The sequence below is a fragment of the Ovis aries genome, chromosome 4 (genome assembly GCF_016772045.2).
Source record: "Ovis aries strain OAR_USU_Benz2616 breed Rambouillet chromosome 4, ARS-UI_Ramb_v3.0, whole genome shotgun sequence".
Taxonomy (NCBI): Eukaryota; Metazoa; Chordata; class Mammalia; order Artiodactyla; family Bovidae; genus Ovis; species Ovis aries.
In genome coordinates, this window is record NC_056057.1 from 68695390 (window position 1) to 68708051 (window position 12662).

At 39.9% G+C, this 12662-nt stretch overlaps 1 protein-coding gene and 1 non-coding gene across 7 annotated transcripts in view; both read left to right on the forward strand.

Moving 5' to 3' along the window:
* Positions 1-12662, forward strand: part of CPVL (carboxypeptidase vitellogenic like) — a 133394-nt gene that overhangs the window by 120456 nt on the left and 276 nt on the right. The window lies entirely within an intron of this gene.
* TRNAS-GGA (transfer RNA serine (anticodon GGA)) lies at positions 5023-5094 on the forward strand. Its single transcript has one exon. It is a non-coding gene; the product is annotated as a tRNA-Ser (tRNA).

Sequence of the window (12662 nt, forward strand, 5' to 3'; positions counted from 1 at the left end):
ACAACGTGGAAGAAATGGACAAACTCTTAGAAAAGTACAATTTTCCAAAACTGAACCAGGAAGAAATAGAAAATCTTAACAGACCCATCACAAGCACGGAAATTGAAACTGTAATTAGAAATCTTCCAGCAAACAAAAGCCCAGGTCCAGATGGCTTCACAGCTGAATTCTACCAAAAATTTCAAGAAGAGCTAACACCTATCCTCCTCAAACTCTTCCAGAAATTGCAGAGGAAGGTAAACTTCCAAACTCATTCTATGAGGCCACCATCACCCTAATACCAAAATCTGACAAAGATACTACAAAAAAAGAAAACTACAGGCCAATATCACTGATGAACATAGATGCAAAAATCCTCAACAAAATTCTAGCAATCAGAATCCAACAACACATTAAAAAGATCATACACCATGACCAAGTGGGCTTTATCCCGGGGATGTAAGGATTCTTCAATATCCGCAGATCAATCAATGTAATTCACCACATTAACAAATTGAAAAATAAAAGCCATATGATTATCTCAATAGATGCAGAGAAGGCCTTTGACAATTCAACATCCATTTATGATAAAACTCTCCAGAAAGCAGGAATAGAAGGAACATACCTCAACATAATAAGAGCTATATATGACAAACCCCCAGCAAACATTATCCTCAATGGTGAAAAATTGAAAGCATTTCCCCTAAAGGCAGGAACAAGACAAGGGTGCCCACTTTCACCGCTACTATTCAACATAGTTCTGGAAGTTTTGGCCACAGCAATCAGAGCAGAAAAAGAAATAAAAGGAATCCAAATTGGAAAAGAAGAAGTAAAACTTTCACTGTTTGCAGATGACATGATCCTCTATATAAAAAACCCTAAAGACTCCACCAGAAAATTACTAGAGCTAATCAATGAATATAGTAAAGTTGCAGGATATAAAATCAACATTCAGAAATCCCTTGCATTCCTATACACTAATAATGAGAAAGTAGAAAAGAAATTAAGGAAACAATTCCATTCACCATTGCAACGAAAAGAATAAAATACTTAGGAATATATCTACCTAAAGAAACTAAAGACCTATATATAGAAAACTATAAAACACTGATGAAAGAAATCAAAGAGGACACTAATAGATGGAGAAATATACCATGGTCATGGATTGGAAGAATCAATATAGTGAAAATGAGTATACTACCCAAAGCAATTTACAAATTCAATGCAATCCCTATCAAGCTACCAGCCATATTTTTCACAGAACTAGAACAAATAATTTCAAGATTTGTATGGAAATACATAAAACCTCGAATAGCCAAAGCAATCTTGAGAAAGAAGAATGGAACTAGAGGAATCAACTTGCCTGACTTCAGGCTCTACTGCAAAGCCACAGTCATCAAGACAGTATGGTACTGGCACAAAGACAGACATATAGATCAATGGAACAAAATAGAAAGCCCAGAGATAGATCCACACACATATGGACACCTTATCTTTGACAAAGGAAGCAAGAATATACAATGGAGTAAAGACAATCTCTTTAACAAGTGGTGCTGGGAAAACTGGTCAACCACTTGTAAAAGAATGAAACTAGATCACTTTCTAACACCGCACACGAAAATAAACTCAAAATGGATTAAAGATCTAAATGTAAGACCAGAAACTATAAAACTCCTAGAGGAGAACATAGGCAAAACACTCTCTGACATAAATCACAGCAGGATCCTCTATGATCCACCCCCCAGAATTCTGGAAATAAAAGCAAAAATAAACAAATAGGGTCTAATTAAAATTAAAAGCTTCTGCACAACAAAGGAAAATATAAGCAAGGTGAAAAGACAGCCTTCTGAATGGGAGAAAATAATAGCAAATGAAACAATTGACAAACAACTAATCTCAAAAATATACAAGCAATTTATGCAGCTCAATTCCAGAAAAATAAACGACCCAATCAAAAAATGGGCCAAAGAACTAAATAGACATTTCTCCAAAGAAGACATACGGATGGCTAACAGACACATGAAAAGATGCTCAACATCACTCATTATTAGAGAAATGCAAATCAAAACCACAATGAGGTACCACTTCACACCAGTCAGAATGTCTGTGATCCAAAAATCTGCAAGCAATAAATGCTGGAGAGGGTGTGGAGAAAAGGGAACCCTCCTACACTGTTGGTGGGAATGCAAACTAGTACAACCACTATGGAGAACAGTGTGGAGATTCCTTAAAAATTGCAAATAGAACTGCCTTATGACCCAGCAATCCCACTGCTGGGCATACACACTGAGGAAACCAGAATTGAAAGAGACACATGTACCCCAATGTTCATCGCAGCACTGTTTATAATAGCCAGGACATGGAAACAACCTAGATGTCCATCAGCAGATGAAAGGATAAGAAAGCTGTGGTACATATACACAATGGAGTATTACTCAGCCGTTAAAAAGAATACATTTGAATCAGTTCTGATGAGATGGATGAAACTGGAGCCGATTATACAGAATGAAGTAAGCCAGAAAGAAAAACACCAATACAGTATACTAACACATATATATGGAATTTAGAAAGATGGCAATGACGACCCTGTATGCAAGACAGCAAAAAAGACACAGATGTGTATAGCGGACTTTTGGACTCAGAGGGAGAGGGAGAGGGTTGGATGATTTGGGAGAATGGCATTGAAACATGTATACTATCATGTAAGAATCGAATCACCAGTCTATGTCTGATGTAGGATACAGCATGCTTGGGGCTGTTGCACGGTGATGGCCCAGAGAGATGTTATGGGGAGGGAGGTGGGAGGGGGGTTCATGTTTGGGAATGCATGTACACCCATGGTGGATTCATGTTAATATATGGCAAAACCAGTACAGTATCGTAAAGTAAAATAAAGTTGTTAAAAAAAAAAGAAGCTATAAACCAAAAAAAAAAAGAAAAAAAGAATAGCTATTGGCAAATACGACTCACCCCGTTCTTTAGCTAGCCTTTCTTGCATTTGGTTTATAGTACCCTTCTCATTGACTTGATTTTACTCACTTCCTAGTGCTTGACACAGAAACCACAAAGAACTACTTGAAAAACACTAATTTTATACAAACCAATTAGAAAACATACAGCATTTTGGAGGATATAAAAAAATTGGCTATACTACGTTATGATTTCTTAAGTGAAACAGTTTTTGCTTTGTGGTGTTTTAAGAACAGGCACAAATTTTGAAAGATGCTGTTCAGGAACACTCTGAATATGTGTTTTAACTTGTTGTTTAAACTTTTTCCTTTTAAAATAGCCTCCTTAGCTGGTCTTAACTAGTATTCTTCCTCTCCAACCTACCCTTCTCTTTGTGCTTTTTCCAGAATGTAAGTCCAATCCAGTTTTATCCTTGTCTAAAATCTCTCACTAACTCCCTGAAGAATGAAGTCCGAACCCTATACACACATAAGTAAGGCTACTTGATCTGGCCTGTGCTTCCTTCCCCAACCTGGATTCTCACTCTCCCTCTTTCTTAATTAGAATCCTGAAAAACAAAGCAAAACATGTTATAGTTCCCCAAACACACCTTACTATTTTGTCAGCCAGTAATTCCCATGGGATTCCCTCTGCTTTTCATACCAGGCCCTTCTTCCTCCTCCAACTGCCTGGAAAACCCCCATTTGCTTTTCAGAGCTAAATGCCAGTATCACCTCTAGGAAGCCCTTCTCCCAGAATTCCTCCTTTTCTGCATCTCTATGTCCAGCTCCTGTTGCAGGCACCCCCCCAGGGGTTTCATTTACCTTTCTCCCCTATTTGACATGGAGCTCCTTGAGGACAGGAATGATATCTGATTTATGTTTGTAGCAAGCCCCTTAGCACAGTTCCTAGCACCCAGGAAATTTCAGTGAATTAGAATTAAAATCAAGTTGGCCCCTACCTTATACCCACACCCCTCTCACAACTGTGTGTATTCAAATACTACAGTCTCAAGGAATGTAGTAGTGGCTCACCACTTGTACACACCAGAATTTCTTCTAGGAAATAGACTAGACATGCTGAGATAATGAATAGTTCAAAACAATTCCCATCAAGCGAAAGGATGCATTGTTTATGTCCACCGAAGACTATTTCCTTTCTGTGTTACATAAAAGAAAAACGGAGAAATATTCTGGGAAACAAAAATTTATGGAAGGAGTTGTAGAAGTTTGATTATCTCAGTGGCTGACTCGTGTGTCCTCTCCAAAAAAAAATTGAATTCTCAGTATTTGATGATTTTTTTTCCCTTTTCTTAAAAAAACACACACACACAGAGCTTGCTTCCTGAAAACAAAGGAAATAATAAACAATAGCAACTCCCAATTTTACTCTGACTATTTGCCAAGAGTCGGTTTAGTTCATGTGATTCTATTTCATTAGAGAGGACTGATTAGCATAAAAAGAATGCTTCTAAATTAAGCTACCCAAATATGCACTTAGTTAATACTCAGGGAGCTAATTTATTGTGTTATCTAAAATATAAATTGGATAGCAGATCTATTTGCTGAGGTATAACAACTAAGCAATGATGCATAATTTTCTCTTAGCTGCTAAGTTTTTTTTTTTAATAACCTATTGAAATTTAACAGAGAACCATTTCATTATGGAAAGTGAATAAATACTAAGAAGGCTAACATTTAAAGTATTATCCACACATGGAGAATGGGTTTTAAAAATTAATGATATTTGAGGAACAAAGGGAATTGGGGTTTGCTTTTTAAACAGTAACTTTTTGTTGTTTTAATTTGAAGTGTAACCAGATTTACTTATCTGGTTGCTTATAGGAACGAAGTTGCTTATGGGAATATTAAATGGAGCCAACATGGTACAGTGTAGAGTGGGTAGAGAAATGAAGGAACAAAATAAGGTTGTGTTGTGATATTGCTGCGTTGTCAGCTGGACTAAGGGCACTATTTTTGCCTGCACTCTTTGGTTTATCAGTAAAGACGGTGTAGATTGGAAGCAGGCAGATATTACTACTATTGTTGTTCAGTCGCTAAGTCATGTCTGACTCTTTTTGCAACCTCATAGGCTTCCCTGGTGGCTCAGAGGTTAAAGCGTCTGCCTGGAATGCAGGAGACCTGGGTTCGATCCCTGGGTTGGGAAGATCCCCTGGAGAAGGAAACGGCAACCCACTCCAGTACTCTTGCCTGGAGAATCCCATGGAGGGAGGAGCCTGGTAGGCTACAGTCCATGGGGTCACAAGGAGTCGGACACGACTGAGTGACTTCACTTCACTTCACTTCAGACTGTGGCCCACCAGGTTCCTCTGTCCATGGGATTCCCCAGGTAGGAATACTGGAGTGGGTTGCCATTTCCTTTTCCAGAGGATCTTCCCAACCGAGGGCTCAAACCTGCATCTCCTGCATTAGCAGACAGATTCTTTACCACTGGGCCACCAGGAAAGTCCATTAATATTCTTACCTTCTTGCAAATATTTGAAACCCAGCCCATCTGATATCCTGAACCAAGGTTTCAGAGATTTGGGCCTTATAATTTACGTATTTGAATGAATATTTCTTTTGCTTTGGGAAAGAGGAAGAATGGCCTAAGATTTCATGTTTCCCCAGGAGAGTCAAAGTATCAGAGAACCAGTGGTCTGAGGTAAACTAGCTTGGAGAGGAAGGGAGACCCAGATCTCTAGTGCTTGCTGATTTCCATGGTGTAAGCTGTCCCACCATGGCTGATTTCAGGGTACCAACATGATGTCTCTGAATGTGAAGTAGATCAGCAATGTGCTCATTAATCCAATCTCCTGAGCCAGTGGAAAAGAACTTCAGAGCACCACTGCTGGAGCCAACCCACACTGCTGTTTGCAGGAAGCCAGATTTTGGCAAGTCGGCTGGCCCTTGTTTCCATGTTACCCAGCAGACAGTGAGTCAGGATCTAAGTCCTCACACCGCTCCTGGCAGAGAGCATTTGCTGCTCTAACCTCTGCCCTCTCCTCCACTCTCAGTCTCTCCTCCAAAAGAAAACTACAAACTGTATGTAGCTCATAAAGTTAGATATTGAGGAAGGTAATTAATGAACTGGATTGTGCTTTTTATTCCCTTGTGGATATCAAGTATAAAAACTGGACATGAAGGAAGTAAAAATTTGATTACTTTTTAACTGCATCAAATCCTGTGTTATAAAGTGTGTTCTTAAAAGGCAAAAAAGACAGTGGCTTTTTGCCATTCTGCTAAGACAAGTAAGGTCTTGCTTGCTTGACATTTCTGTGTGGAGAGAAAAGGGTGTTTGGCATTGCATGTGGTGAAAGGGGGTGGAGGGAAAGAATGGGATGGATCTTGGTGTTGGCAGGCTTAAGGGATACAGTTTGCTCTAGACAGGTAAGCATATTGACAAAGGTTTGATTTCTTATTTAAGTTGCTTCCTTACTTTAATTGGGACCTTCTTTCCCATGGAAGGAAGGATTGATAGCATGGAAATAAAAGAAGTCTGGTAGAGAAATATATCCCTTCCTAAAGAAAATATTGTGATCTATCTTTCTGAAAAAGTATAGTAATAAAGTTTACAGTTCTTAGTAACTTCTAATCTTTCTCTGCTCTTAAAAGGAAAACATACTCAGTTGACTATTAAAATTCAGATAATGACACTCTGGCTAAGTGCTTATTATTTGCCTATATGCTACGTGGTATGAGCTTAATATGCATCTGTGGACTGAGTGCCATGGGATATTTTATATGCACTGTTTCTCTGAATTCTCACAGAAAGGTTACTTTTCTTATGGTGACTAACCATTCCAGATTTCAGCATTAGCACTAAAGTTTCTATGCTCCTAATAACTTCTCAGTCCTGGGTAAACTGAGACAACTGGTTGCCTTAATTCTTATCTCCATTTTACAGATGGGAAAATAGGGATAATTAAGTCATTGTGCCCAAGTCACAGAACTAGGCTCAAACCTAGATCTGCTGACTCATGATTCCATGACCTTAAGTTTTTATTGTTGTTTTTAATAGTGGCATTGGTTTGGCACATGCTATTAATGTGTCATAATGAAAAGTAGAAATCCTAAATTATGATTTTGTTTCAATTGATTAAGTTAGATGGTGCACCTGGAAAGCACCTTGGACCTGTAAGGTAGCACCGAAGTTATGTATTGACTACTCTAGAAATGATGCCGCTGCTGAGGCTACATTTAGGTCAGCTAAAGCCATGTATGGGGTCGCACAGAGTCGGACACGACTAAAGCGACTTAGCAGCAGCAGCAGCAGCAAAGCACCTTTTTTGCCTCCATAATCATTTGCTATAGTAGAGCTTACAGTGGTAAATGTGAAGGAGTCTTCCCAGAGTGTTGTGGGAGCAACACTGAGCCTTGATCTTGGCTTTTTTTCTTTTATTGAAAGTGATTTGCCTCACTCTTTTGTTATGAGGTGGCTGCTAGCAAGCTTTGGCTTATTTTTTATTCTTATTCCCAAGTACCTTTTCTTTTTAGTATACATTTTAGTTGAATGCCTATTTATTTAACTTATACTCAGGGTTCATGTCTGAAAGTGAAAAGGTAAGCATTTGTAAATGTGGAATGGAATAAAAATAATAAAAGAACTTTAATGTAAGTCACAAACAAACAAGATGATCTTGAGTGTCTCCATCAATCTGTAGTAGAAAACAAGAACTAGAAATTTGTCCTCTTTAAAATAAATAAATAAAATTTTTTTGAAAATAATAATTCTCTGTATAACTTGAGCTTAATCCTTAATTTTAAGGTATTTATTAGAATAAATTCCTTTAAAGTGAAAAAAAAAATGATGAACTGCTGATGAGAAATGGCAGAAGGACTTTGTGGCTGTGGATGAAATCTTAAATTTTGATTTTTGGAATCGAGTGGGAGAAGGTAGGTAAGACTTAAATCAAGACACCCAAGCTCCAGCCTGACACTGTCACTCACAAGCTGTATGGCCTGAAGTCAGGCACCAAAACCTCCTCTGTGAATCGGAGGAGAGGGAAACTAATCTGGATGAACTCTCAGATTCTCGCGCTCTACTACATGAAGTGGTAAGGGTGATGTTTGCCACTTGCCTCATGGTGATGTCAGGAAGATGTGTTCTAAAGCCAGGGTTGGCCAACTCTGCCTCTCTGCCTGTGGCACACAAGCCAAATGGCACCGCACTCCAGTACTCTTGCCTGGAAAATCCCATGGACAGAGGAGCCTGGTGGGCTGCAGTCCATGGGGTTGCTAAGAGTTGGACGTGACTGAGCGACTTCACTTTCACTTTTCACTTTCATGCATTGGAGAAGGAAATGGCAACCCACTCCAGTGTTCTTGCCTGGAGAATCCCAGGGACGGGGGAGCCTGGTGGGCTGCCGTCTATGGGGTCACACAGAGTCGGACACGACTGAAGCGACTTAGCAGCAGCAGCAGCAGCAATGTTTGAAAAAAAAGAATATGATTTTTGTTTCACGTAACAGTTGTATGAAATTCTAATTTCAGTGTCCAGTTTTATTGGCACACAGCCACAGTCATCCAAAAAAAAAAAAAAAAACTGCCCTCTTTCACCTGCCTCCTGACCTGCTTTGGCCGTGTGTCTCTTGGTTAATAACCAAGCTGCATGTTTCAGAAGCCTGGAATGGGAAGGATGTTCATGTGTTGGGGAGCAGGGAGAGAGTTTTCCACTTAACTTTATACCTGATTAATCACTAATTTTTCAGGTTCAACCCCAACGTCCCTCTTTTCTCGCCTTCTTACCATCTCTGCTTCACATCATTTCTCACCTGAACAGCTAGTCTCCTAACTTGCCTCCTTGCCCCAGTATCATTTCCTTCATACCAGCCCCCTCAGTGGCTATGAAGTCATCTTCCTTTAATGCAGATCTGAGCATATCACTATTCTGCTTAAACCTCTCAAGGATATACCCAGAATAGGCAACAAAAACATAGAAACAAAAAGTAGGTTAGTGATTGTCAGAGACTGGCAGGGAGACAGGAATGGAAAGTGATTGCTAATGGGTACAGGTTTCCTTTGCAGTGATGAAAATATTCTGCAACTGGATAGTGGTGATGGTTGCTCAACATTGTGAATATATTAAACGTTACTGAATGGTTCATAGTAAAATGGTTAGAGTGACAATTTTATGTGATGTGTATTTTAACACACACACACAAATCCTGTATGAAAAGGTCCCAGCAGCATGTCATATGGGGTTTACCTGTTCAGCTGCTCCTTCTGCTTTCCTTCTAATTCCTCATAACCGGAACTCCTTTCAGATTCTGGCATGTGCAATGCAGTTTCATGCCCCACTGTTTCTGAACGCAGTTTCCTGTCTTTACTGCATCTCTTTCCCCCTCCCCACTCACCACTGTCTGTCCAGTGATCTGCTCCTCCTTGACCCCCCTTGAAGTCTCCCATGACACATCTGTGTCAACACACCCATTGTGAATTTCCCCTTATATTTCATCTCAAAAGGCACAGTTGAGAAATCTTTATTGCCCGGTCCATGTTTCTAGTTCCATGGAGAATCATATTCTTTTCTAAAACATAAAGTGGAATGAAGCTTTAAAGTGTTTTGTATAACCCTTTTAAAATTCATGACCTCTGGAACACATGAGTTTAGCAGTTTCAGTTCTAATGTGAAAGCACCCAAAATATCCAGTTTCTGGTGATGAGACCATTTCTATCCAGGGAGCCTCAAGATTAGTCTGGTCACATTTAAATATATAATCATGGCCCTGTCACATACACACCTCTAAAAACTCTGGAGTGGTTTGTGTCCTTGATTTGTGAGTGGTGAGTGGCGTGGCTATTACAACAGAGTGGTTTATTTTTTCAGCACTCATAAATTCATTTTTGAGGTTAACGTCAGGAAAATGCTATATGGGAATCTGCTAGAGAACATACTTTGAGAATTTTGTGGCATGTGAAAAAGACTTTGTTCTTAAATGAGCTTTTCTTTCCAATCTTAATGACACCATTTATGATGTCATTTGGTCATTACGTATGGCAGCTCAGAACTGGATCAAGGATCAGGCAAGTCATTGAGAATAAGAATTGTAACACCTAACCCCTGTCACTGTCATCTCTTCTTCGCTACTTGATTATCATGGATGTAGAAGGGTGTGTGTGTGTGTGTGTGTGTGTGTGTGTGTGTGTAGAAGGGTGTGTGTGTGTGTCTGTGTGTGTGTGTATAAACACCAGGAGAGCAGATGATTAGAAAAAAATACACTAAGGTGAGGTCATTAGTAGATGTTACACAAATTTTTCTTTGTGATTTCCCTTGATGTAAAAACAGAACAACCTGCCACAAAATAGGAAGTTCTTTTAAATAGAGGTCCTCAGAGAGTAGTCTTTAGACCGACAGCACCAGAATTATTGTGCAATTGTTAGAAGTGCAAATTCTTAGTCCCTGGCTGGGACCTTCAGAACTGGGAGGTCTAAGGGTGAGAACCTAGCAATTTACTTTAACAAGCTTGGGTAATTTTATTCCCCTTTAGGTTTGAGAACCACTGTTTTTAACAACTCCCTTAAACCAAGATTTTTATGCTAATGTAGGAACATGATGTTCTACATTAGTTATGTTGGTTACATGAATTTTAATCTTACATTTTGAGTAGAGATAATTATTGGAAGAATAATTACAACAACTAATATTTCTCAAGAACCATCCCAGGCCAGGCACTGTGCTGTGTTCCATGGATATCATCCCTTTAATTCCTTATACAACTATCTCAGGACATAATATTTCATTCCCTGTTGTATCGTTAAGAAAACTGAAACACAGAGATGTTAAGTTGCTTGCCCAAGGTCATACAGTTTGCGGTGCCTCTGGTCACGCTCCTGTCCTCCGACTCCCAAGCCCAGGCCATGAAGCACTGTGCTAGCCCTCCATTAGCAGTAGCCCTGGTCGGGGAGGGAGGCAGGATGACCTTTAGCTCCTGAGTATTCAGTTTCTTACTGTTCTGGACGATTGCTGCCAAACTCATTTCCAGCTGAAGCAGCTGGGTTTTGTCATAAACACGACTTCGTTGTGTCCTCAGCTGAGCTGAAGTTGCATGAAAATCGCTCATCTGATTCCTGCCGAGGCTGGAGGACTGGATGGGAAGCCACAGGAGGAGAATTCTAGCCTGGGGTCGTGGGGGCCGCAGAAGTCTTTCTCCAGGGTCACGTGCTTGGGCTCCTGTCACAGATGTGTTCGCTTTCGGTCTGTGACAAAGAAGGGAACATGCTGGGTTTCCAAATGAGAGCTGGAACACAAATGTAGATGGGCACTGCTGTCATAGCAGCAAGGCACAGCTGACTGCTGGTGGAGGGTAGCATGAAGCAGTTGTCTCCAAAGGCCAATGAGGGGTAAGTCCATCTCATAGTCCTTGCTGCTGCTGCTGCTGCTGCTGCTGCTGCTGCTAAGTCGCTTCAGTCATGTCAGACTCTGTGCAACCCCACAGACGGCAGCCCACCAGGCTCCCCAGTCCCTGGGATTCTCTAGGCAAGAACACTGGAGTGGGTGCCATTTCCTTCTCCCTCATAGTCCTTAACTATCTCAAAAGTATGTGGAGAGATGGGTGAAACATTCTGTGACCAAGCCGTAAAGTTCCCTTCACAGTAAGAAATTATTGTGAAAGTACTGGAATTTGATTTAAAACACTAGTGTTTACCTCAGAAGCCAGGGTTCTAGCTACTTCCCCCACTTAACAATTGTATGACCTGGTTGTTGTTGTTGAGTCACTCACTAAGTCATGTCCAACTCTGCAACTTCATGGACTGTGGCCCATCAGGCTCCTCTGTCCATGGGATTCTCTGGGCAAAAATACTGGAGTGGGTTGCCATTTCCTTCTCCAGGGGATCTTCCCGACCCAGGGATCAACTGGCATCTCCTGCATTGCAGGCAGATTCTTTACTGTCTGAGCCAATAGGGAAGCCACCAGAGAATCCCACTGTATGTCAATTTTACACAGAATTTGGGAGGAGTATACTGACATCCCCATCTTACTCTGAAATGTGTCAAGAAGATAAGGTGGATTAATAGATGGGCAGTGAGATGCAGCTGTAAGAAAACGAGTAAAGTGTTAATGAGAGTATCTAAATGGTGTGTATATGAAATTCTTTCAAATCTGCTATATGTTTGAAAATGTTTTATAATAAAATCTTGGAAAAATAGAATTCTAATTTTTTGCTGCTCAAAAAATTTTTAGGCTTTTTAAAATTTCAGGTGTCAAGTTCTTTTTTGTTGTTGTTTTAATTTTTTTGAGACTCAAAATATCTCCTTTATTACTGGTAAAGACTAAGGTAGAAGATGTAATTAAGGTAAAAGGTGTAGCTTAGTGTGAAGGCCAATGGACCAGCTTACTGAACAGTAGAATTAGGTACATTTCTCTGCCTAGTTGCAACCAGAGCTGGTCTAGGGTAGGTCTCCCAACCTCAGGCCCCTAACAAGGTAAGAGTTATAGCACAGCATGGAGAAGCAGACAGCTCCCACCTAAAAAAAGACAAAGAAAAATTTTCCAGTTTCATACACATGAAAGATGGATACAATTTGGTGTAAAATCAAATAACTACACAATTTGAAAACTTTCTTACCTTAAGGTACCTATTATTAATGCTATCAAAAGCAGACAATCAGCATATCCAAAAGCATGGACCGATACACTATGTTCTTTATTTCATGTAAGCTTTAAGAACATTTTAATCCAAAGTAAAGGTTTCCATGTATTTAGAATATCCAGTTTTCTAAATTTCAGCTTT